The 27,627-nt window shown below is 49.2% G+C and overlaps 1 protein-coding gene across 3 annotated transcripts in view; it reads left to right on the top strand.

Moving 5' to 3' along the window:
* LOC115080677 (zinc finger protein 282-like) overlaps nt 1-27,627 on the top strand; it is an 80,078-nt gene that overhangs the window by 31,526 nt on the left and 20,925 nt on the right. The gene's annotated exons all lie outside the window — the stretch shown is intronic.

Here is a 27,627-nt window from a genome sequence, read left to right as displayed (position 1 = left end):
GCACTATGTCTTGACCTGCACCAAATGTGCCCTAATGACACCAAAAGGTTGCAAGGCCAGAATGGAGAAGATGGGACTTCTCTTCCGTGCTCAAACCCCGACTCCGTCCATTGCATCGACGTCATCTGAACTGGCACCGTCAACGTCGCGTCAGCATCGACCACTGACCGGTGACCGCCCGGCGTCGATCACTTCTCGGCCTTCGACACCCTCTTCTCCTCAGTACCGAGGGGATCGTAAGGAGAAACATCGCCATCGGCACCGAAAGTCTCGGACCATCGAGGCATTGAAACCATCGACCTCGCCATTGTCCGAGCCGCCGAAGAAACCCCGTCCAGAAAGGCACCGACCTTTTCGGCGACCGGGTCACCGAGGCAATCCTCACTCAACAGGGCATCGGGAGCCGCTACTCCGCCTTTAACGGTGGTCCCTCCAGCTATGCCTCTGCCTCCTTCTTCTGTTCCGGAGCCAGGGCTGCTTGCTCCAGGTCTCCGAGAAGAATTGGACCGGATGGTTCAGGAGGCCATCGACAAGGCGATGCATCGACTCCAGGTTCCTCCGACACCGATATCGGTACCGATAGTGGAACCGAGCACTGACCCGATTCCAGAAGCATTGGCACCGCTGCTATCGAGGATGGAAGCGCTTATTGCCACTTTTCCACCGGTGGACCATGGGTCACTGATGGCTCCGGTGCCCTCCCCGCTGACTTTATCATCGGGAGGAGAAACACCGTTCCGCATCCCTCCTTCGGGAGTTCTGCCTCAGCCATCGACATCGATACTGATACCTCCATTGGCGCCATCGAGCCATCCACCGATGACATCGATGCCTGCGCCAGGGCCTTCATTACTTTCATCGGTGCCTCCGGTTATTCCTTCGATGCCTTCAGAGCCTAAACCGGGACCTTCAGGTATCCAACTACCCCGTCCCTCTACAGTTCCTAGAGCGACAGGTGCTGATCCTTATGATACCTGGACTGATGATTCTTCACCAGGCACCGATGATTTGCCTTCACCACCTTCACCCACTGAAAGTAGAAAGCGTTCTCTTCCAGAGGACCTTTCTTTCATAAATTTTGTGAAAGACATGTCTGAATTGGTCCCTTTCCAGTTATTGATGGAACAGGACGACAGACATCAAATAATGGAGTTACTTCAGTTCCTGGATGTGCCCAAGGAAATCACCTCCATCCCCATCCATCAAGTTCTTCTTCATCTTCTCAAAAAGAACTGGGAACGGGAGGAGTTGGAGAGACTAACCTCTTGCGAGAGAGGAGGCATGAAGGACTGCAAAGGGAACCCTGTAGAAATCCAGGGAGCCCTGGGAGTGCAGAGAACATCTCGCCTCGAGCCGACCCCCGCTGACGTCATCCAGTGGCGACGGGACTCCCTACAAAACCGGAAGGGCTGCGGCGTTTTTTCGGAGGGAGTTGGAGAGACTACACCTCTTGCGAGAGAGGAGGCACGAAGGACTGCAAAGGGAACCCTGTAGAAATCCAGGGGAGCCCTGGGGAGTGCAGAGAACATCTCGCCTCGAGCCGACCCCCGCTGACGTCATCCAGCGGCGACGGGACTCCCTACAAAACCGGAAGGGCTGCGGCGTTTTTTCGGAGGAGTTGGAGAGACTAACCTCTTGCGAGAGAGGAGGCACGAAGGACTGCAAAGGGAACCCTGTAGAAATCCAGGGAGCCCTGGGAGTGCAGAGAACATCTCGCCTCGAGCCGACCCCCGCTGACGTCATCCAGCGGCGACGGGACTCCCTACAAAACCGGAAGGGCTGCGGCGTGCAGCCGCCGGCGCGCGGCCAAAGCCGCGTGCCAAAGGGGCGCACCCCTTCTGAAGTTTTTACTTGCTTATCTTGATATCCTTTATGGGTAAGAAGAGAAAGACAAAGTTTGTTACTTCATCTCCAGGAGCCCCAACAGCTAGAGGCCCGATGGACTCCCATGTGGTAAGGAGAATGGGACAGTTTGAAAGACATCCTATTCCAGAAATTTCTTTTTCATCAGGGTCACCAGAGAGTCCAGCCATATTACAGGCAACCCTAAAGCCTAGTGAGACTCCAGACTTGGACCAACAAAGATTGGTTTCTGGGACTGGAGCCTCAGTGAATATGGAAAAAAATAGCTTAACAGAGAATGCTGGTATGCAGGATAGTCAGGAAGTCTTGATATCCCAGGAAGAGATACCTGGGGGAAATATTGATATTGAAGTATTAGAACCTCAAAATATTACTTTATGTGATATTTGGAAAGTTCTAATGGAAGTTAAGAAAACCTTGGATAAATCTACTAAGCAATTTAAAGACGATATAGTTGTGATTAATAATAAGATAGAACAGCAGGTAATTAGACTGAATATGAATGAAGAAAATATTGGGGTGCTTAACACCCAGATAACATCTATACAAGGAGCTAATAATGCGTTTGTTAAAGACAGCTTGATTATTCACCGTCAGTTAGAATTGCTAGAGAATGAAAATAGAGCAAGAAACCTAAGGTTCTTGAATTTCCCAATGTCTAGACTGTTATCAGCATTTGAGTTGTTGAAAAAATATTTGAATGAAATTTTGTCAATTACAAATATTGATGAAAGAAGTATTTCAAAGTTATACTATATTCCTAAATCTAAAATTCAACCTCAAGAAGGGGTAGAAGAATTAGACACTATGCAACGGAATCACAAATTTAACTTATTTCTTGAGGCATCGATTGATGATATCCCATGTAGAGCCACACTGGTAGTATCTCTGTGTAGAGAACAGGATAAGAGTATAATCTTACAAAAATTCTTTAGAAATAAAGATTTTCTTTTTTGTTGACATAAAGTCCAAATATTTCCTGATGTCTCACGGAGTACCCAGTTACGGCGAAAACAATTTCTGCTATTAAAATCTAGGGTTCTAGCGTTGGGAGCATCTTTTTATTTGAAATTCCCGTGCAAATGCCTAATTGTCCTCCAGAAAAATAAATTTATATTTTCAGATCCTACCCATCTAGAGGTATTTTTGATGGATAAAGAGCAAGGTTGAGTAACTGTAAAATAAAAGATAAAAGTCTCATTTAGTATATTTATATACATTTTCCTTTAATTATAATTTGTTTATAAAATTCCTGAATTATCCTCCCATTATTGGGGACTTTTTCTCTGAAGTACTGAATATGTTGTGTTTTATTTTATTTTCTTATGTTTTTCTGTACCGAAGTGAATTTCTTGATTTTTTGCAAATGTTATAAATTTGTTTTAAAATCTGAATAAAAATATAAATTACAAAAAAAAAAGAACTGGGAACATCCTGGCTCCATTGCACCAGTCCACAGGAAAACTGACTCTACCTATTTGGTACAGTCAGCTCCAGGCTTTCAAAAGCCTCAGTTGGATCACCAGTCTGTGGTGGTTGAATCTGCGCAAAAGAAAGCAAAAAGGTCGAAAACTCATACTTCCTTTCCCCCTGGCAAGGAACAGAAGTTTTTGGATAACATTGGTCGCCGAGTCTTTCAAGGGTCAGTGCTGATCCTCCGAATTGCTGCTTACCAACTATATATGACCCAATATAATAGGGTCATTTTTAAGCAACTACAAGACTTGATAACCTCCATGCCTCAGTCACTTCCAGAAAACTTCCACACCTTTCAGGAGGTGTCCGTCCAATTTTGGACCTACGAGCCCTCAACGAGTACCTTCAGAGAGAAAAGTTCAAGATGGTAACCTTAGGCTCCCTGCTTCCTCTTCTTCAAAGAGGAGACTGGCTCTGCTCTCTCAACCTCCAGGACGCATACACTCATATTGCGATAACTCCATCTCATCGCAAATTCCTGAGGTTTCTCGTAGGCCCCAAGCACTATCAATACCAAGTGCTTCCATTCGGCCTAGCATCTGCACCACGAGTCTTTACAAAATGCCTTGTCGTGGTTGCCGCCTTCCTCAGGACTCAAGGTGTTCACGTCTACCCCTATCTGGACGACTGGTTAAACAGGGCTCCGACTCAGCAATCCGCTCTGTCATCCCTACATCTCACCTTAAACACTCTACTTTCACTAGGATTTCTCGTCAACTACGACAAATCCTCCTTAGTCCCATCTCAAACCTTATCGTTCATTGGGGCAGACTTGGACACCTTACAGGCAAAGGCTTTCCTGCCTCGACAACGAGCCCTCACTCTCGTGTCTCTGGCGCATCAGCTGTAGTCTCAACGCTCGATGACTGCTCATCGTTTTCTCATCCTTCTAGGACACATGGCGTCCTCAGTTCAGGTGACACCGATGGCCCGCCTGGCCATGAGAATCATGCAGTGGACTCTAAGGTCGCAATGGGCACAGTCCCTTCAGCCCCTGCCAACCATTGTCCGCGTCACAGACTCACTCCGTCTGTCTCTCGCCTGGTGGACGAATCACATCAATCTTCTACAGGGCTTGCCCTTTCAGGCGCCAAACCCTCAAATAATTCTCACCACTGATGCTTCCAACTTCAGGTGGGGAGCCCATGTGGCCGATCTCCAGACACAAGGTTCCTGGTCTCCAGAGGAAGCCAAATACCAAATAAATTTCCTGGAGTTACGAACAATTCGATACGCTCTCCGAGTATTTCAGGATCACCTGTCCAGTCATGTCATCCTGATCCAGACGAACAACCAGGTGGCCATGTGGTACATCAACAAGCAGGGAGGGACAGGATCCTACCTTCTGTGTCTGGAAGCTGCACAGATATGGGTGGAAGCCCTCTCCCACTCAAAGTACCTCAGGGCCACCTACTTGCCGGGAGTGGACAACGTGTTGGCAGACAAGTTAAGTCGCAACTTCCAACCGCACGAGTGGTCTCTAAACCCCTCAGTAGCGAATTCCATCTTCCAACAATGGGGTTATCCTCAAATAGACCTCTTTGCGTCACCCCAGAATCGCAAAGTAGGCAATTTCTGCTCTCTCACTCGCAGCCAACATTATCCACCAAGAGACGCGTTCTCCCTATCATGGTCAACCGCTCTCCTATACACATTCCTTCCACTTCCACTTCTCTCGAAGACTCTCGTCCTGACGTAACTTCACAAGGGAACCATGATCCTGATAGCATCCCACTGGCCCCGCCAAGTGTGGTTTCCAATTCTTCAGGATCTTTCCATTCGCAGGCACATTCCTCTGGGAACAGACCCGCTTCTAATTACTCAAAACGACGGGTGCCTTTGCCATCCCAATCTTCAGGCCCTGTCCCTGACAGCATGGATGTTGAAAGGTTAATCCTTCAGCCGCTTAACCTTTCTGATCCAGTCTCCTGTGTCTTGATTGCTTCACGGAAGCCTTCCACGAGAAAATCGTATTCCTACAAATGGAACAGGTTCACGTCATGGTGCTCTTCTCAGGCCCTTGATCCCTTTACCTGTCCAATCCCGAAGTTTCTAGACTACCTCTGGCACTTGTCAGAGTCAGATCTTAAAATTTCCTCCATTAGAATACATGTCAGTGCGGTAGCCGCCTTCCATAAAGGTATCGGGGATGTCCCTATCTCAATACAACCCCTTGTTACACGATTTCTGTAAGGCTTGTTTCACCTCAAGCCTCCACTGCGTCCTCCGGCCCCTTCTTGGGACCTCAACCTGGTTTTGGGTCGTCTCATGAAACCACCATTTGAGCATCTCCAATCCTGTGAACTTCGCTTTCTCACATGGAAAGTGATTTTCCTTTTGGCAATCACTTCGGCTCGCAGAGTTAGTGAGTTACAGGCCCTAGTTACCTATCCGCCTTATACTAAACTTCTGCAAGACCGGGCGGTACTTCGCACTCACCCTAAATTTTTACCTAAGGTAGTCTCAGAGTTTCATCTCAATCCATTATACTACCTACCTTCTTTCCCAGGCCCCATTCCAATCCAGGAGAGCAGGCTCTGCATACCCTTGACTGCAAACGGGCTCTAGCGTTCTACCTAGACCGTACAGCTGCCCACAGGAAGAACACTCAATTATTTGTGTCTTTTCATCTTAACAAATTGGGGCAGCCTGTGGGTAAGCAGACTGTCTCCTCCTGGCTAGCGGACTGCATATCCTTTTGCTATCAGCAAGTGGGCATTCCACTCCAAGACCGTGTTAAAGCACACTCTGTGAGGGCCATGGCGACTTTAGTAGCACACCTACGATCGGTGCCGCTTCCTGACATTTGCAGGGCTGCCACTTTGAGTTCTCTCCATACTTTTACAGCCCACTATTGCTTAGACAAAGCCGGAAGACAAGATTCCATCTTCGGCCAGTCTGTCTTGCGTAACCTATTTACGACGTGACGTACCAACACCCTTCCGCCTGCCCGGTGGGGTTCAGGAAGCCCTCTACCAAATTCCACCCCAGTTGTTGTGCCTGTTGCACGCTGTTGGGTATTTTGGTGCATGTTCGGACATCCTCAGCTCGGTACTCACCCATATGTGAGGACTACCATCCTGCTTGTCCTGTGAGAAAGCAAATGTTGCTTACCTGTAACAGGTGTTCTCACAGGACAGCAGGATGTTAGTCCTCACGAAACCCGCCCGCCACCCCGTGGTGTTGGGTTCGTTTTATTATTTTATTTTTCGGCACTACCTGTAGCTTTTAAATAAGACTGAAGAGGGACCCCTGCTGGCTGCAGGGTTAGTGCCATGCTGGGCATGCCCAGTAGGGGCCAGTCAGAGTTTCTAGAAAACTTTGACAAAAGTGTTCCGTGATTGGGCTCCATCCTGTAATGTTACCCATATGTGAGGACTAACATCCTGCTGTCCTGTGAGAACACCTGTTACAGGTAAGCAACATTTGCTTTATCTTTCAGGCTTTTGAGAATTTTTGATGCCTTTTTTTTGATAGAAATTTAACATTGAAAGAACAATGCATGGTGACTAGTCGGAGGCCATCTTGGTTTTCCAGGGCTCTGAGCTCCCAGACTGCATTGCAACTGATGATGTTTTAGGCTTCTAAGGCTGAAGAAGACGCATGAGAACATCATGCTTAGGAGAAAATAGAGCAAGCACTGGCACAAATTGTTTTGATAAAAATAATCAGTACGCTTCTACTCTGTTGCAAAGAATGAATATCAAAATATCTAGAACCAGAGGACTCGGCACAAATGTAATGCCCATGGATTTTCAAATAATTTTTATTCCCAACAATTTTTTTATATATTTAAATTAGAACCCACATGTGCTACAAACTACATATATTAAAACCCATCAACGACGCTTTAACATACTGTCGCCATTCACACATTAAAATCACCCCAAACACATAACACTATAAATAATACCTATACCATCAATATTAATATGCTCCAACCTAGCACACGTATCCCCAAAATTAATACACGAAGATCATACAAAATTAAATATTGGCTGAACGCCTACATACAACATATATCAAATTACAATCATGTGTTATGTATATGTTGGACATATATATACGCTGTTATACACACAAAATATATATCATCTTGTTGTACACCCTTGGTTGTATTACACCCAACAGGCTACCTGTTCACCCAAATAATAGGGCTTCCTCAGGGGGACAAGATGTATTGCTTGAAAATACTACCACGCCAACATCTTCTCAATCAACAAATCTCTCCTCATTGTGTGGTACTCATCGCATTGATGGCAGCAAGTTATAAAATATATCGATTGCACATGATCCCAGTCTCTATATCCTTAGAGAAAATATATAAACAAAACCGACTATAAATAATTGAATTCTTTATCGACGAGTGCATCCACCCTGTGCACCACCACCATTTATATAGTACCAACCACATATCGATTGAAAGTTGCTCATAACCAAAAGCTCATAATAAATTCAGCCTGATTCAACCATCCGAAAGCAATCCTTCAAGTTACTTCCAATGGACACACAGTCTCATCTACATCAACCCCGATAACGTTTTCTTCAAGCTTCATAGATTGCTCACCTACATAATATCAATAAGATATATCAACAATAAAATATTTATGAAAAAAGCACACATTATTCAAAACTCCCTACCGCGAGATATAATACACACAAATCTTTCAGTAGAAATACAATCCCACACGTATATAGTTAAGTTAACTGTCTTACCATGGTCTATAAATGCAGCTAAATCAAGGCATCATGAGAATTTAATATTGCTTACTCCCCATACCAGAGTTAACCAAATTAACCTGTATCACTGAAACCGCACGCCAGCTCCTACGTAAAATATCTGCCATGTACGCATTGCCCTTGCACATTTAAACTATCCCAAAACCAATGGGCTGATCAGCTCGACTACGTTACGTTGCACAAACGTGCTTAACTCGTGACTACGTTACGCTTCTCTGACGTGCCTAGATAGACTTGCTGAATACATTTGAACTATGAGAAGCCCGCACTGAGCCTCGGCGTGCATACGCACAATATCTCTTCATGTTGCATTCACCTAGCCTGTCATAATTCTCACCGTACCTGCACAATCTTTCTGACATACTGCTTTCGCCTAAATTATATTACTATAATTTAAACTTATGCAAATTGTAAACGTAATTACATATATTCATACTGAACCAAACTTAACAGACACTTAGGATTGATCTAATACCGACAAAGAAATCCCGTACTATCAAGTACCATAGAAGGCTTCCCATTCAATGGCATCATTTAATCCGCACGGCTGTACAGTATTCCAACTAAAAATATATCGCTGTTCCACTTTTTCGCAAAAATGTTACTGATATCGCCTTGTTGGCGTATGAAACACTGTTGAACAACAAAAAATCTTAACGCTTCAATTTCATGATTAAACGCTTGCCAATGGGCTACCAATGGTGCCCCTATTTTACCCGTACGTATTCTGCTTTTGTGTTCGATGATCCTATGTTTAATGGTCTTCTAGTATGCCCCAATATACAGTAATTTACAGGGACATAGAATCGCATAAATCACCATGCTGGAAACGCATGAAATTTACCTTTCAAAATACAATGGATAAGGCATATGAGGTAATTGATATTCTCTAATTTCCAAAACATTACTGCCACACAGAGGCAGTCCCCACATTTACTCTGTCCCCCCTCTTCATAGTTCTCAGTATAACCTGACTTAGATAACAAAGCCCTTAACTCTGGTATGGAGTAAGCCCTTAACTCTGGTATGGGAGTAAGCAATATTAAATTCTCATGACGCCTTGATTTAGCTGCATTTATAGACCATGGTAAGACAGTTAACTTAACTATATACGTGTTGGGATTGTATTTCTACTGAAGATTTGTGTGTATATATCTCGCGCGGTAGGAGTTTGAATAATGTGTGCTTTTTCATAAATATTTATTGTTGATATATCTTATTGATATTATGTAGGTGAGCAATCTATGAAGCTTGAAGAAACGTTATCGGGGTTGATGTAGATGAGGACTGTGTTGTCCATTGGAAGTAACTTGAAGGATTGCTTTCGGATGGTTGAATCAGGCTGAATTTATTATGAGCTTTTGGTTATGAGCAACTTTCAATCGATATGTGGTTGGTACTATATAAATGGTGGTGGTGCACAGGGTGGATGCACTCGTCGATTAAAGAATTCAATTATTTATAGTCGGTTTGTTTATATATTTTCTCTAAGGATATAGAGACTGGGATCATGTGCAATCGATATATTTTATAACTTGCTGCCATCAATGCGATGAGTACACACAATGAGGAGATTTGTTGATTGAGAAGATGTTGGCGTGGTAGTATTTCAAGCAATACATCTTGTCCCTGAGGAAAGCCCTATTTATTAGGGTGAATGAAAACAGGTAGCCTGTTGGGTGTAATACAACAAGGTGTACAACAAAGATGATATATATTTTGTGTGTATAACAGCGTATATATATGTCCAACGTATACATAACACATGATTGTAAATTTGATATATGTTGTATGTAGGCGTTCAGCCAATATTAAATTTTTGTATGATCTTCGTGTATTAATTTTGGGATACGTGTGCTAGGTTGGGCATATTAATATTGGATGGTATAGGTATATATTTATAGTGTTTATGTGTTTGGGGTGATTTTATATGTATGAAGGGTGTGAATGGCGACAGTATGTTAAAGCGTCGTTGATGGGTTTTAATATATGTAGTTTGTAGCACATGTGGGTTCTAATTTAAAATATATAAAAATTGTTGGGAATAAAAATTATTTGAAAATCCATGGGCATTACAATTTGTGCCGAGTCCTCTGTTCTATATTTTGATATACAAATTGTTTGAGGCAGTAATTATATACTGCCTCTACCAAGCAAGGAAATTGCTTTCAAAGATGAGAAATAAGCATGGTATTATGCAATATTTTCTATTCCCTGTACGTACCTGGATCAGTCCAGACAGTGGGTTATGTCCCCAGCCCAGCAGATGGAGTCAGCACAAGCTTCGAGGGGGCGTTCCCATATATACCGCTACCCCCTCTGCTGGAGTTCAGTATCTTCTGACTCCAGCCAGATGCGAGTAGGGAATTGGAGTTTCCCCCAAGTCGGCAGGGAATTTGGTTCTTCTGCCTTTTGCATTTTTCTCTGCTTTCTGTCTGTTTTGTAATTTGGATCAAGTTTCTATATATAAAAAAAAAAAAAGCTGTCAATTTTTGGGGAGGCGTTGGCTTTCACTTTCCTCCTCTTGTGCTGGCTCCCGCGTGCTTGGTTTGGCCGGGGTAAGTTAGATTTTGTGCTTTGTGTTGTTTCTTTTTCAGCTTCTGGTGGCGGAAGCCGGCGGGGCCGGCCTCTCCGCGGTTTCTCTTCTCCCCGGACAGTCTTCTGCGCCGCGTGGTCGGTGCTGCTGACAGAAGAGGAGTTTTTCAGTCGGGTTATTTAGCGCGGCCGTGCAGGCCCCCCCGCGGTAAACTTCGTGCTTGTGAAGTGGGCAGGCAGGCCAACGGGCCCCCCCGCGTTTGTCCCCCCCCTGCGATTGGCCCCCCCCGAGGCTCTAATTTTGATTTTTTAATTTTTGCTGTTTCGTCTCCGGGAGACCCGATGCCGCGGCCAACGCTTGTTCGGCCCTGCGGCGAGCCGGGGTCCCGGATTTAGCGCGAGGGCATCTGTGCAAGGTGCCTTCCGGGGGGGGAGGTACCTCGCAGCCCCGCGGTGAATTTTCTTTCTTCAGGACTTGCCCGGGCGGAGGGGGGCCGGCCACTCTGCCGGTTATGGCGGGAACGGCGGCCATTTTGACTTCTCGCCGCGAGGAGGACACGCAGGCAGAACAGGGAGATGGGGACTGTGCTGACATTTCTCCACCGTTTTTGGTGCCACAGCAGGACTCGCAAGCCCAGGGGACGGCGGTACCCCCTCCCTCGGGGACCCCCCCGGGCAGGGCCGGGTTTTTCCCCAGAGTTTATCTTGCTGATGCACTCGGGCCTATCTCCAGGGCTGGTGTCGGGGGTCCCCCCGGCCCCTCCCAGGGTCCCCTCTACCCACCCGCTTCAGGAGGGGCGGCGGCTGGTTCCCGGTGGGGCCCGGTCCAGTGAGCCCGGATTTGGGACATGAAGAAGGGACGTCGGAGGGGGGACGACCCACGTACCCTGCGTCTCTCCAGAGAGAGGAGCTGGATGATCTCATTCCACGGATCATACAGTGAATTGGACCTCGATCCGCCTCCGGACCCGCCTGCTCCAGTGACCCCCGCGGGTTAGTAACATCTTCTAAGAAGGGTGATCCGGTCCTGGCGGCCCTTAGTCCGAGGGGCCAAGGCTTTTCCTATTCATGAGTCGTTCATGCAGCTACTCACCAGGGAATGGGATGCACCGGAAGCTTCCCTGAAGGTCAGTCGGGCCATGGAAAAGCTGTATCCCCTGCCAGAGGACTTCCTGGAGCTCATCAAGGTGCCCAAAGTGGACTCCGCCGTGTCGGCAGTCACGAAGAGGACGACCATTCCCGTGACGGGCGGATCGGCCTTGCGGGATACGCAAGATCGCAAGTTGGAAGTCTTTCTCAAGAGGGTTTTCGAGGTTTCCGCCCTGGGGATGCGGGCGGCCATGTGCAGTTCGCTCGCGCAGCGAGCTAGCCTTCTCTGGGTTACAACAACTTCTCACGTCGCAGGCTTTGCCTGCCGAGGAGGCCGCCCAGGCGGATCGGCTAGAAGCGGCGGTGGCCTACGGGGGCGGACACCTCGTATGATCTGTTTCGGGTCCTGGCGAGATCCATGGTGTCCGTAGTGGCGGCCCGACGTCTGCTGTGGCTTCGCAACTGGGCGGCGGATACTTCCTCCAAGTCGAGTCTGGGCTCCCTTCCCTTTAGGGGCAAGTTCCTTTTCGGGGAGGATCTGGATCAATCATCAAGTCTTTGGGGGAAAACGCAGTACATCGTCTGCCGGAGGATAGATACCGGCCTTCGAGACCCTATGTCTCCTCCCGGACCAGAGCCAGGGCGCAACGTCGCTACAGGAGTACAGACCAGCGAACTCTAGACCCGCCGTCGCCAGGTCTCAGACCTGGTCGCGTTCCTTTCGCGGTCGAAGGCCCCGCGCGCACCGCCCCTGGAGCAGGCAACCCCCTCTCCGAAGACTTCACAATGATGTCAGGCTCGCCCACTCCGCCGTCCCCAGAATCGGGGGTCGGCTGGCGCTGTTCTATCAGGAGTGGGCGCAGATCACCTCGGACCAGTGGGTCCTAGACACCATACAACACGGCTACGCATTGGAACTTGTCCGCCCGCCGCAGGCAAGGTTCATTTTCTCCCCCTGTGGCTCAGCGCTCAAAGACGGGCGGTGCAGACAACGCTGGACAGGACTGTTGGAAATAGGCGCTATTGCGCCCGTGCCCTCCGGAGAGGTGGGCTCGGGCCACTATTCCATCTACTCGTAGTGCTAAAGAAGGACGGTTCCTTCCGACCCATCCTGGATCTCAAGGAGGTCAACAAGTCTCTCCGAGTTGTCCGCTTCGCATGGAGACACTGCGGTCGGTGATCGCGGCGGTACATCGGGGGAGTTCCTCTCCTCCCTGGATCTCACGGAGGCCTACCTGCACTTTCCCATTCGACCGGATCAGCACCGGCTTCTCCGGTCAAGATTCTGGACCAGCACTTCCAGTTCGTAGCTCTCCCGTTCGGCCTGGCGACGGCACCGCGGACCTTTACCAAGATCATGGTGGTCGTGGCGGCGGCGCTTCGAAGGGAGGGCGTGCTGGTCCATCCTTATCTGGACGATTGGCTCATCCGAGCGAAGTCCTTCAGCCAGGCCAAGCATCTGTAAACAGGGTGGTGCAGTTCCTGCAGTCCCTGGGATGGGGTGGTGAACTTCTCCAAGAGCTCCCTCGCAGCGCTTGGATTTTTTGGGGGCGACTTTCGACACCCGGCTGGGCAAAGTTTTTCTGCGTCAGGACAAGGCGCAGGCTTTGCGGGATCATATACAGCGGTTCTCTGCGTTACCGGATCCCACATCCTGGGACTTCCAGGATCACAGGTCACATCCAGGACCTTCAACTCCTGGGGTGATGGGATCTACCATCGACATGGTGCCTTGGGCGTTTGCGCACCTCCGGTCCTTGCAGTGGGCGCTCCTCTCCCGTTGGAAACCAATTTCGCAGGACTACCAGATGATCCTTCCGCTCCCGCAGTACGCCAGGGACAGCCTGGGCTGGTGGCTGGAGCCATCGAACCTGGCGCGCGGCGTGTCCCTAGAGGTGCCGCACTGGGTGGTGGTGACCACCGATGCCAGTCTGTCGGGCTGGGGAGCAGTTTGCGATCGAAGCGCCACGCAGGGGACATGGTCCGCGCTGGAGGCGAAGTGGTCCATCAATCGCTTGGAGACCAGGGCGGTCAGGCTAGCCCTGCGACATTTCCTGCCGCTTCTCCGAAACCGGGAGGTCAGAGTTCTTTCGGACAACGCTACCACGGTGGCCTACATCAACCGCCAAGGCGGCATTGCGGCAGCCGGCAGGTTGCTCTAGAGACGGCGTTTGCTGATGCAATGGGCGGAGCGTCATCTCGTCCGGATCGCGGCCTCGCACATCGCCGGGGTGGACAACGTTCAGGCGGACTTCCTCAGCCGTCAGCGGCTGGACCCCGGAGAGTGGTCGCTGTCCCAGGAAGCAATGCAACTCCTCGTCCATCGGTGGGGCGCCCCCCACTTAGATCTGATGGCCTCCGATCTCAACACCAGGCCCCTCGCTTCTTCAGTCGCCGGCGGGAGCACGGCGCCGAAGGAGTGGATGCGCTGGCTCTCCCGTGGCCACCACACCTGCTACTCTACACATTTCCACCGTGGCCGCTGGGTGGGCCGAATGCTTCGCAGAATAGAAAGCCACCAGGGAAACCGTGATTTTCGTCGCCCCGGAATGGCCCAGGCGACCCTGGTTCGCGGACCTGCTGCAGCTGGTGATCGACGGGCCAGTCAGACTGGGCCACCTCCCCCGTCTCTTACGTCAGGGTCCGGTATTTTTCGAACAGGCAGAACTCTTCTGTCTTGCGGCCTGGCTTTTGAGAGGCGACGCCTCCGGCGCCGGGGATACCCGGAGGCGGTAGTATCCACGCTGCTGAAGGCGCGTAAGACGTCGACGTCGGTGGCCTATGTTCGGGTCTGGAAAGTATTCGAGCTGTGGTGTGCCAGCCAGGACACGAGGACCCACTAAGGCTTCCGTCCCCTCAGATCCTACAGTTCTTGCACGCGGGGGTGGACAAAGGTCTCGCCTATAATTCCCTGAGGGTCCAGGTGGCAGCCCTGGGCTCGCTGTTGCGTGACGGCAGCTCCCTGCTACAACACCCTGATATTGCTCGTTTCCTCAAGGGGTCAAACATTTACGACCACCGTTACGGGACCCTTGTCCCTCCTGGAGCCTCAATCTGGTGCTCCGTTTCTTTGGCGGGTCCACCGTTCGAGCCACTGCGAAGTGCGACGATCAAAGATCTCACTCTCAAGACTGTCTTCCTGGTAGCCATCTGTTCCGCTCGCCGCATTTCGGAGCTGCAGGCTCTATCCTGTAGGGAGCCTTATCTGCGCTTCTCCGACTCTGGAGTATCGCTTCGCACGGTTCCGTCCTTTCTTCCGAAGGTGGTTTCGGCAGTTCATGTGAACCAGACGGTGGAACTGCCGTCCTTCTCTTCTTCCGAACCGAAGGCTCTTCGCCTCCTGGACGTCAAGCGCACTCTGGTCTCTATCTGGAGGCTACCAACGAGTTCCGGATTTCTGACCATCTCTTCGTGCTTTGGTCCGGTCCCAAGAAGGGGTCGCAGGCCTCGAAGACGACAATTGCAAGATGGCTGAAGGCGAGCATTGCCGCTTCCTACATCGGTGCGGGGCGGACGCCCCCACCGGGTATCGTCGCTCATTCTACACGCTCTCAGGCGGCCTCCTGGGCGGAGGCTCGCTCGGTCTCGACTCAGGAAATCTGTCGAGCAGCAACTGGAAATCGTTGCACACGTTTTCCAGACACTATCGGCTACATCTCGCCTCTTCGGCCTCGGGTCATTTTGGCGAGCAGGTTCTCCGAGCAGGCCTCGCAGAACCCCCACCCGATTTAGGGACGCTTGGGTACATCCCCACTGTCTGGACTGATCCAGGTACGTACAGGGAAAGAAAATTATTACTTACCTGCTTAATTTTCGTTCCTGTAGTACCATGGATCAGTCCAGACGCCCACCGCGTTTGGATACTTCTTTCTGCTCGGCTCTACTCGACGTATTCCTATTACTCTGTTCTGAGTTATGCAGTTTTCAATGTTTTCACAGCTCCCTACAAGTTGGTAAGCTGGTTGCCTTTAATCGTTGAGTGTTTGCACTTTTTATGCATTACCTGTTCTTACAAACTTGATCCAGAAGGGGTTTCTACTCGGGCTTTGATATTCTCGATACTGAACTCCAGCAGAGGGGGTAGCGGTATATATGGGAACGCCCCCTCGAAGCTTGTGCTGACTCCATCTGCTGGACTGGGGACATAACCCACTGTCTGGACTGATCCATGGTACTACAGGAACGAAAATTAGCAGGTAAGTAATAATTTTCTTTTAGTGCTGCCAACCAAGGCCCCTAGAATCATGAAACATGGAGAGCGGTTGGCCGCACACTACTAAATCCTTAAGCATCCAGACTTCATCAAAGTGTGCCGTAATCCAAAAACAAAAAAAAATCAGAAATCTGCTCACACAAACACAGTCAGTACAAACCAGGTAAATAGCAGGTCCCGTAAGGGAGAACCATTTTTCATATTTGCAAATGCCCTAATTAGGGAAGGATCTTTGATATTTAAGGTACATGGGTCATCATATAACCGCTAGCTGACTGGGATCAGATCCTGGATGAAAGTAATCATAGACCCAGAGAAATCCAAAACTTGTGGTGTCTAAAAGCAAAGGTCAAAGGGGAAAGGGTGAAATTTGGGTAGAAGTGACCCTGCTGTAGCTGTGTTTTGGCATGTCTCAGGGCAGCTAAAGTATATTTAGGACTGTTTCTTTTCTTGCATGGTCTCTGTAAGCTGAAGCAAGGTATTATGGGCCCCAGAGTCCGGGAAACCTACCTGGGGAGCGGCACGGGACTGCAGGGCAGGACTCTGGACAAGAGAAGGGCCGGTCTTCAACCTAGCCAGCCCCCTCCCTGGGTTCTGGGAGCCAGTAGGTCTCTGCGGAGGCAGTGCATCATAGTGGTGAGTCCACACAGGCAGGAACACAACTAGTCACACATGGTTGGACAGGCAGGCTGGGCAGGAAGGACAAGCAGGACCTGGAACTAGACAAGGGTAAGACAAGGCAAGGACAAGACTCTGGTACAGGCAGGACTGGACAGGATATTAGAACAAACAGGACTGGCAGGGTACAACAAGACTAACCAAGGACAAGACCAGACAAGGTAGACTAGGGCAGGACTTAGACAAGGATAACAAGACACAGACAACATATAAGCCCGAAGGCAACAAAGCAGAATAGGCCCTCAGCCCTCAAGGCAAGACATAAGCTAGAAGGCCCAAAAGCCTCAAGGCAAGATACAGGCAGGAAGGCCTGAAGGCCACAAGGCAAGGCAAAGAATGAAGGTCAGGTCACGGAGCCAGAAGTGACACCATGAGAAGACAGGGAGCTTTTGGCAAGGCAGGGTTACATAGGGCTGAAACATGGGCATGGCAAGGGCAGAGAGGAGGAGCTTGGCAACACTAGTGATGAGGCATACTGAGGGCCTCTGCTGGTGGGGAGGCGTTAAAGGTAGGATAGGGCTGCATAGCAGGGGAAATCCTAACACAAGGCACCTTCTGTTTTCCGCATGTGTCTAAGGACTCTAGAACTAGATTGTGACTGAAAAACTGAAATTCCCTGTACGTACCTGGATCAGTCCAGACCCTGGGTTATGTCACCAATCCAGCAGAGGGAGGCAGAGAAAACATTCTAATGACTCTGACGTATACCCTGGAGCACCACCTGCCGCCAATCAGTATTTCTCTGGTCTCCCAGCAGAGGTGGACGTTCCTAACCCCTGCAGTCTGTGGTAGTTTGTTATTTTTTTAGTCAGGTAGTTTAGGAGTTAATTTTTTGCAGGACTTTCTTTTTCTTTTTGAAGAGAGCCTGTTCTTTCATTTAAGTTATTTAAAAAAAAAAAAAATGTTTTATTTTTTCTTCACAGCCGTCTCACTGCCTCCTGGGAGGTTGCAAAGTCCTGGGAGGACTATCCCTCCTGGTTTTTGAGGCTGCCGGAGTTGGGGAGGTTTTGAACCCAGCAACCACTCCTGGCAGAGGTGGTACCGGGGGACCCGGCTCACTCACCCTACTTGGAGCAGCTCCTGGAGGCCACGGCATTTCGGTCAGGTAAAAAATAAAAATAAAAATAATTCTTCACAGCTGAATCGTTGTTTACTTACTTTTTGGTGTTCGGTGGGCCCGTGCCTTTGTTTTTCGCCAGGGTTTCTTTTAGTTTTTTAGTTTATTTCATACTTTTTATTTTGCGCCGTTTTTCTTTATAATGCCGCAAGGTGCGACCTGCCGCGCTTGTGGAGATGCGCGCGCGCGTCTCTCCAGGGAGAGTCTCTGTTCATCCTGTCTCCCCGGGGGGGGAAGGCTCATCAAATTTGCCAATAACAAAAGGGACTCGGCCACTTCGCGCGGCCCCAAAACCTCGGCCCAGCTGCTCTCCTGCCCCGGACTCATTTCGCTGCAGTGCTGGGACTGAGGCACTCCTGTCTACGTTGAGTGACGACACAACAAGCTATTCCGGGTGCTTCTGACCCGCCTCCGCTGTCACCGCAGCCGGCGGTCCCTGGGGGGACAAGCCGTGCGAAACAGGGCCATATTTATCGGCTGAAAGCCTGGAGGAGATTTCAGATTCTTCTTCCTCTTCTTCTGCCTTTTCAGGGGATTTTCTTTGTTTTCTTCGCAAAGCTTACAAATCTAAGAAATTTCATAAGAGGACATAAGAGTATCTCATCTGAACAGAGGTTTAAAGCCAAGTTCCTTTAAAAGGGCTAGTTCCACGGATTTGGGAGTGGGGTCAGCTCCGAAGCGTTCCCCTTCGTCCAGGTCCGGATCAGACAATTTTTTCTTCTTCAGATAATTTCTGAGCATGGCTCTTTACCTATCCCAGTCAAGTTCTTGCCGGAGGGGGATTTAAATGAAGACCCTGCTTTGAGTATTAGTTCAGACCCTCATGTTGCGGATGGGGATGACCCCAAAGTAGTCCGCCTGTTTAGAAGAGAGGAACTTAGTCCCTTAATTCCAGCAATTTTACTGGAATTTTGGGTCTCGAGGCTCCAGTGAAGGATTCTCAGATGGGTGGCGTTGACCCAGTGTTGCTTGGCCTTAGAGGTCCCACGACATCATTTCCTTTTCATCTTTCTCTCACTGACCTTCTGTACCGGGAGTAGGATACTCCTGAGTTGGGGCTTAAGGTAGCACGAGCCATGGAAAAGTTGTATCCATTACCTGAGGAAGCTTTGGAAATTTTAAAATTTCCTAAGGTGGATGCCGCTGTTTCAGCTGTCACTAAGAAAACAACTATTCCAGTAACTGGGGTTATGGCTCTTAAAGATCTCCAAGATCGTAAGCTGGAGGTTCAGCTTAAGCACATTTTTAGGTTCTGCTCTTGGTGTGCGGGCGGCCATGTGTAGTAGCTTGGCTTTGCGAGCTGGACTAAGATGGGTCCAGGCTTTACAAAACAATTCTTCCCTCTCTGAAGAGGAAGTTGTTCAGGCTGGTAGACTGGAAGCTACAGTTGCTTATAGTGCAGATGCTTATATGATCTCATTAGAACCTCGGCTCACTCTATCGTTGCTTCTGTATCGGCTCGCAGAACTTCTCTGGTTGAGGAATTGGTCTGCAGACACATCCTCCAAAGCTCAATTAGGGGCTTTACCCTTTAAGGGAAAATTATTATTTGGTAAGGAATTGGAAGATTTAATTTTGTCCCTAGGGGAAAATAAGATTCACAAATTGCCAGAGGACCGTCCTAGACCTAGAAGCTCTTTTTCATCTCGCTCTCGTTTTCGGTCTAACAGAAGATTTCGTTCTTCTCGTCCGTCAGCTCCTCCAGCTAAACAGTCTTCAGGTAGACAACAGAATTGGTCTCAGTCCTTTTGTGGCCGCCGCTTTGGTAGACCTGGAACTTCCCAAGTCTCAGGAGGCACAAAGTCTGTCCAATGAGATAAGGCCGGTCCTTTCTCCGGTTCCCGTCATAGGGGGCAGGCTGTCTCTGTTTTATGGAGACTGGGCCAGATGTACGTTGGATCAATGGGTTCTATCAGTGATAAATCAAGGTTACGCTTTAGATTTTGTCGGCGGCTTCATCACCTGTTCCTAATTTCACCGTGTTCTTCCCTACAAAAGCGTTTCATAATCCAAGACTCGCTACAGCGTTAAGCGACCTAGGAGCTATATTTCCAGTTCCAACATCAGAACATCAGAAAGGTTGTTATTCAATTTTCTTCGTCGTTCCCAAAAAGAAAGGAACCTTTCGTCCCATTCTCGATCTCAAAAGGGTCACCGTTGTCTAAGGATTCCATAGTTCCGGATGGAGACTCTTCGGTCTGTCATAGCTTCGGTTCACAGAGGAGAATTTCTAGCATCTCTCGACCTCACCGAAGCTTATCTTCATATCGGCATTTGATCCGATCATCAGAAGTTCTCAGGTTTTGCATTCTAGGGCAACATTATCAATTCAGGCTCTCCCGTTCGGATTAGCCACAGCTCCCAGAACATTTACCAAGATAATGGTTGTGGTGGCCGCTCAATTCAGGAAGGAGGGCCTGTTGGTACATCCATACCTGGACGACTGGTTGATTCGAGTGAAGTTGGAATCTCTTTGTTATTATACAATCAACAGGGTAATCAGCCTTTGCAGTCTCTAGGCTGGGTGATCAACGAAGACAAAAGTCACCTATTTACCTTCCCAATCTCTGGAGTTTTTTGGGTGCACGGTTCAACACTCTTCAAGGGATAGTGTTCCTTCTGGAGCATCGCCTTCTCAAGCTTCAATCACAAATTCAAGATTTACAGTCTATTCCTATTCCTTGTGTGCGGGATTACTTGATAGTTTTAGTTTCAATGACCTCTACTCTGGAGTTGGTTCCCTGGGCCTTTGCGCACATGAGACCACTTCAGTCTGCATTGCTTTCACGCTGGAATCCGGTTTCAGAACTATGCCACCTTCCCCTTCCTCTTACAGAGACGGCTTGTTCCAGCCTAGATTGGTGGTTACAGACAGAGAATCTGCAACGACGTGTACCGCTAGAGACTCCGGAATGGACTGTGGTCACTACCGACGCCAGTCTTTCAGGCTGGGGAGCGGTATGTCAGAATACATCTGTTCAGGGTCAGTGGTCCGAAGAGGAAGCGCAGTGGTCGATCAATCTTTTAGAGACCAGAACGGTTCGTTTAGCCTTAATCGCTCTTCAATCTCTCCTTTGCGGGAAGTCTGTATGGGTTCTTTCCGACAATGCGACCACGGTAGCGTACATCAACCATCAGGGAGGAATCCGAAGCTTCCTGGTAGCTCAGGAAGCACAACAGCTGATCGCCTGGGCGGAGCAACATCTACTCAGCATCACAGCCTCACACATTGCCGGGGTGGACAACATTCAAGCCGACTTTCTCAGTTGACATCATCTCGACCTAGGCGAGTGGGAACTGTGTGAGGAAGTCTATCAAATGATATGCAACAGATGGTCCACTCCGGCAATGGATCTCATGGCCACATTTCAGAATGCCAAAGCCCCTCTGTTCTTCAGCCGCAGGAGGGAAAGAGGAACGGAAGGAGTAGATGCTCTGGTACTTCCTTGGCCAAGGGATGTTCTTCTCTACGTGTTCCCTTCCTGGCCTCTGATTGGCAAGGTTCTGCATCGGATAGAAGTTCAACAAATCGACGTTGTTTTAATGGCTCCGGAGTGGCCATGCTATCATGGTTTGCGGACCTGGTCACACTAGCACTGGACGGTCCCCTTCGATTTCGAGATCTTCCGTGCCTTCTGTCTCAGGGTCCGGTTTGTTTGGAAGAGGTCGAACGCTTCTCTCTAGCGGCATGGCTTTTGAGAGGCGTCGGTTAAAGAATAAAGGTTATTCAGATGCTGTAGTGACTACTTTATTGCGTTCTAGAAAACCTTCTACATCTTTGACTTATGCAAGGTTGTGGAAGGTTTTTTAATCTTGGTGTAATGAGCATCAAGTAGATCCAGTTCACTCTTCTGTATCCAATATTTTATCTTTTTTTACAAGATGGATTAGCCAAGGGTTTGTCCTGTAGTTCCTTATGGGTACAAGTGGCAGCACTTGGATGTTTTCGTGGTAAGGTTCAGGGATTATCCTTGGCTGCGCATCCTGATGTAGCGCATTTTCTCAAAGGTGCGCAACATCTATGTCCTCCATTTCAGAATCCTTGTCCTGCTTGGAGTTTGAATTTGGTTCTTAGGGCTCTGTGTTTCGGCTCCCTTTGAACCCCTTAATCATGCGACTTTGAAGGATCTCACATTGAAGGTGGTGTTTCTTGTGGCCATTTCTTCAGCTCGTAGAATTTCAGAGTTGCAGGCCTTGTCTTGCAGAGAGCCTTTTCTTAGAATTTCTGATACAGGAATTTCATTATGGACTGTACCATCTTTTTTACCTAAGGTAGTATCTTCTTTTCATTTAAATCAGTCCATAGAGCTTCCGGCTTTTCCGTGTTTCGATCGTTTGGATCCTTCCTCTAGGGATCTTAAAAAATTGGATGTACGGTGAGCTCTGTTGCATTATCTTGAAGTTACAAACAATTTTCGATTGTCTAATCATTTGTTTGTTTTTTGGAGTGGCCCTCGCAAAGATCATAAGGTTTCGAAGGCTACGATTGCTTGTTGGTTAAAAGAGACAATTTGTTCAGCTTATCTTCTAGCTCGTCGTGACCTTCCTGAATGGTTGAGAGCTCATTCTACTAGGTCACAGGCTACCTCTTGGGCAGAATGTCAGTTAGTTTCTCCTCAGGAGATTTGTAAAGCAGCAACTTGGAAGTCGTTGCATACTTTTGCTCGTCATTACCGCTTGGATGTTCATGCTCCAAGTTCGGCAGCCTTCGGAGAGAGTGTTCTCCAAGCGGGACTCTCTGGGTCCCACCCTAATTGAATCAGCTCTGGTACATCCCAGGGTCTGGACTGATCCAGGTACGTACAGGGAAAGGAAAATTGGTTCTTACCTGCTAATTTTCGTTCCTGTAGTACCATGGATCAGTCCAGATGCCCACCCTTTATGTCTGTGTATTATATTTATCTTTTCGGAGAGTCCGCTCGTTCACTGTTTGGGTGATTAAACCGCCTTTTCATGCTGTCTATTTTTCTTAATATTTTCTTGTTTATTCCCAAGATTTTTTTGGGGGGATTCTGCTTCCATTTAGGATTTGTGAGTTGGAAATTCATTCTCCTGTTTAGATAGCTAGTTAATATGTTAGTAGTTACATTTCTGCTTTTGATACTGGTCAATACTGATTGACTACAGGTGGTGCTCCAGGGTATACGTCAGAGTCATTAGAATGTTTTCTCTGCCTCCCTCTGCTGGATTGGTGACATAACCCAGGGTCTGGACTGATCCTTGGTACTACAGGAACGAAAATTAGCAGGTAAGAACCAATTTTCCTTTGCAAACCTCACCCTAAATCTATAAGTAGGACTTATTTGATCATGATAACAAGATAAGAGTCTTCTGCCATTTTTTTCCATCCAATTGTAAGGGTTCTCATTTCCTCAATCTAGGATCACATGCCAGTAAAACATCACCCATGAAAAACATCCCTGGACTTAGGGTATGGGTTGAAGATCAATGCTCTTAATTTATTCAGCTAATTTCTTTATTCTTTTGACCTGGCAGTTTCCTCTTGCTTCGTTGTACTTCCAGCTCAGTTGGGACCAGGACTAGAATCTGGCATGATGAGCCTACATTCACGACTACTTAGGGATTGTTTCCCCCTATTTTGTACCCTCCACCATACCTAGTTTGTTCATTGTAGTAAAGGCCCTGGGACAGGGAACCATGCATCAGTGCTCCTTCTGGAGCCCAGCAATCATGGGCACCGAATTTGGCCAGTAGATGTTACCCTTAAGCAATGACCACAACTCTCTCTCATCAGGGGCTGTGAATGCTACTTTCACAGCATCGCCATCCCCAGCTGAACTGGGAAACAGAAGTTCCCTGTACGTACCCGGATCAGTCCAGACTCCTGGGTTTATTCATCCCTGCCAGCAGATGGAGACAGAGAAAAGCCTCGCTGACACTGCTTGAAAAGCCTTGGTGCCACCTGCAGTAGCTCGGTATTTCTCTGTCTCCAGCAGATGGCTGGTGCATAAACCTGCAGTCTTTTTTTCTTTACCCTTGCTTTTAGATTTTTTTTCTCCGTTTCGGTGAGCCTTCCTCCCAGGGGACTGGTTCCCTGTGGAACCATTCCTTGTTCGGTTGAGGTGGACCAGTTAAGGTGCCGTGGGGTTGTACATCTGGTGGTCCAGATCCCTCCCCTCACGAGGCCAGCCATGCGGCTTCCAGCCCTTCTTTTTCCTTTCAGGGGATTGCCTCCTTATTCAAAAAGCTGATTTGTGCTGGACAGCTCCTTTCAGCTTAGGAGGCAATCTTCCTGTCACCGTTTTTTTAGGTTTAACTTGTTTAAAGTTTAAAAAAAAAAGTTTCTTCATAGGAAGAGGAAGTCGCCTGAAGGGTAAGGCTCCGATGTGGCCCCCCTCTCGCGGGTCGCGTTGGTTTTTTGTTAGCGATTTTTTTTTTAGTTTCTTGTTTTTTCTGCCTTTGCCGGCATGGTTCGTGGCTCGGCTTGCCGCGCATGTGGGGCGGTCCCAGCACGACTCAGTCGGTCGAGACTCTGCTCGGGCTGTATTTCGGGGGGGAGGGGGAAGGGCCCTCACTCCTCCCGGGGGTTGCTAAACGCCGGTGCTTGTGTAAGCGCACGGCTGCCATGGTCGGGCTGTTTATTCAGCCTACCGAGGACCCCCGAGTTGATGGCTCCCTCGAGACGGGAGCGGCAGCCATTTTGGTGCCGGATTCGCGCGTGCCACCATCTTTGGAGGGGGAGGGAGATCTGCCACTGCGGCTCTCCCCGGTTCACCCCGGACCCCCCGATGCGCAGGGGCTCTCCGGAAGGGCAGGTCATCCAGGTCCTTTACCTCAGGGGCCTGGGGGAACCCAGAATCCCCATTTTGCCTCTTGGTTCGCATCCTTTTTCTCCAGATTTTATTCTCCTGCTGCACCAGGCTTATCTGGCGCAGCAGGATGGTTTAGGGGGGGTCACCTTGGCCTTTGGATCCTCAGGGTCCGTGTCTGCGGCCTCCAGGTTCCGATCCGGGGTCTGCGTGGCCGTGGGACTCGGGCATCCTGATCGTGCCCAGCTCCGGGGGGGGGGGGGGCAGCAGGGGGCTCGCAGGTCCCGGTCCCTCCAGCAGGTGCAGCGCCGGGCTCCTCAGCACAGGATCTGACTTCTTCGGACCCGGACCAAGGTGATGACACTGGAATGCCATCGGTGGCAGAGGGGGATGATACCAAGATTCTCCGGTTGTTCCGGAGGGAGGAGTTGGCACCTCTGCTTCTGCAGGTCCTTGAGGAATTGGGTTTAAAATCCCCTCAGGAGGTTCCAGAATTGGATGGTGCGGACCCCATTCTGGACAGTCTTCGGGCTTCTCCTTCTCCCTTCCTGTATCATAGGTCAGTGTGGCAGTTGATTGAGCATGAGTGGGATTCCCTGGACTCCAGCTTGAGGGTAGGTAGGGCTATGGCCAAGCTCTACCCATTGCCAGAACAGACCTTGGAGCTTTTTGCACTTCCACAGGTTGATGTGGCAGTTTCCGTGGTCACTAAAAAGACTACGATTCCGGTTCCACCAGGAGAATTTTGAAATTGCAAGCCTTGTCGTATAGGGATCCATTTCTTCAGATATCTGATTCTGGGATTACGTTGTGTACGGTTCCCTCCTTTGTCCCAAAGGTGGTCTCTGCTTTTCATGTTAATCAGACTATTGAGCTTCCGGTGTTTGCAGACTTGGATGATTCTACGCAGCATGCTCGGGAGCTTAAGCTGTTGGATGTCCGCAGAACCTTGCTTCACTATCTCAAGGTTACTAATGATTTCAGGAGGTCTGATCATCTTTTTGTTTTATGGAGCGGAGCAAAGAAGGATACCCATGCCTCCAAAGCAACTATTGACAGATGGCTTAAGGAGGCTATTGGGTCGGCATACAGTCTCAAGGGCCATCAAGTTCTTGAGGGTTTGAGTGTTACGATTCCTCCTGTAGCTGCGCCACAGGCGGCATCTCACCTTTTCTGGAGGCCGCTCCGAAGCCAGGGCCTCGCCTGAGCAATTGTCCGGATCCTGCTTCACGGCCTGGGAGGCCTTCGGTGTTGTTCGGGGCCTACTCGAGGCCTGCTCCACTGCAGCCTGGATGCTCTGGTGTAGACCACGCCCTTCTCCTAAGGGGCGGGCCCGCGGCTCCTCTCCATTCTTATAGACCCAGCGAGGGACGGTCCATCTGGACTCCTCCCAGGGAGTGCCTGCTTCTGAGCTATAAAAGCCTTGCTCCAGCACTCATGCTTGGCCTTGCATTGGAGTTACACCTCTCTGGATGTCTCCTCTTCCAGCGCTCCATCAGGCCTCCGTATTTGCTTCAGCTTTGTGTCCGTGTCTTGCACGCCCTGATGTTTCATGATGTTCCTTGGTGTTTGTTCCTGACCCTGATGTTTTAACTTGCTTCTGACTGCTGGTGTGCAGTAACCTGCTTCTGACTGCCGGTGTGCAGTAACCTGCTTTAGACTGCCGGTGTTCTGTACATTACCCTGGACTGCTTTGTGCAGCATAATTCCTTTCCTGCGCTGGTTCCGCTCCCGCGGATGTGGGACAGGGTGGTCCATGACCAGACCAGTTGTACTGGCTGTGTAGGGCGCCCTGAGGGACAGTGCCAACGTCTGAACTTCCCTGCTTGTTTCAGAGTCTACGTCTACAATACCTTGCTTTCGAGTCTACGTCTACAGTCTATGGTTCCCGAGTCTTCGTCGTCTGTTTGTGAACCTTCGACTGCCCATGCCCTGAGTCTGGCCTGCTGCCTCTTCCCATCTCAGTGGCAGGTCTGAAAGGGCCGGGAACGGTCAGAGGACTGTTCATCTCCAACACTCCACATGTTAGTTCCAGCGGCATGCAGGTTCGGCTGGGGGTCGGGCCCACGCTACACCTACCCTTGGTGCGGGATCGTGCCAGGGGCCCAAGGGCACACTCTCTATAAGGGGGACCGCTCTCCTAGCGCTCCCCCAGTAACATTGCGGGCCCACTCAACGCGGGCTCAGGCCGCTTCTTGGGCAGAGGCTCAGGTGGTGTCTCCGCAGGAGATTTGCAGAGCACCGACTTGGAAGTCGCTGCATACTTTTGCAAGGCATTACCGATTGGATTTGGGATTTTCTGATTCCAGGTCTTTTGGGGAAGGTGTCTTGTGAGCGGGACTCTCCAGGTCCCACCCTCTCTAGGAAGCATTGGTACATCCCAGGAGTCTGGACTGATCCAGGTATGTACAGGGAAAAGAAAATTGGTTCTTACCCGCTAATTTTCATTCCTGTAGTACCAACGGATCAGTCCAGAACCCACCCGGGTTGGAGGGGGAGAATCTTCCGCTCAGCTATAATCTTTCAGCAAACTTCCGTTCTTTGTTGTAAACTTACAAAATTTTAAAGTTTTTTGACACGTTTTGTAGTCGGTTTATTGCACATAGTGTTTTTTCAGCTTGGGTACAGATCAATACTGAGCTACTGCAGGTAGCACCAGGGCTTTTCAAGCAGTGTCAGCGAGGCTTTTCTCTGTCTCCATCTGCTGGCAGGGATGAATAAACCCAGGAGTCTGGACTGATCCGTTGGTACTACAGGAACGAAAATTAGCAGGTAAGAACCAATTTTCTTATCTGACTTTGGGTTCCAATAGGGAGCCTTCTGCATGGCATAACACTGCCATTGAGCCACTGGGTCGACCATTCAGCTAATTTCTAACTAGGTTGGTTTATTACCACTTATGAAAATGGCTTTCTTTTTCTCATGACCTTTCCTCCACTTGAAACTGTGCTTCCCTGTACGTACCAGGATCAGTCCAGACAGTGGGTTATCTCCCCCTTCCAGCAGATGGAGTCAGATAGAACTTTGAAGGATGCTTCCTTATAAGGCAGTGCACCCTCTACTAATCCTCAGTATTCTCTTGACTCCAGCAGATGACAGTGGTGGCTTTCGTTCCCCACTGAGATGACTAGAAAGCTATTTTAGGA

This window comes from Rhinatrema bivittatum, chromosome 19 (assembly GCF_901001135.1).
Source record: "Rhinatrema bivittatum chromosome 19, aRhiBiv1.1, whole genome shotgun sequence".
NCBI classification, from domain to species: Eukaryota; Metazoa; Chordata; class Amphibia; order Gymnophiona; family Rhinatrematidae; genus Rhinatrema; species Rhinatrema bivittatum.
This window is presented reverse-complemented; position numbering and strand designations above follow the sequence as displayed.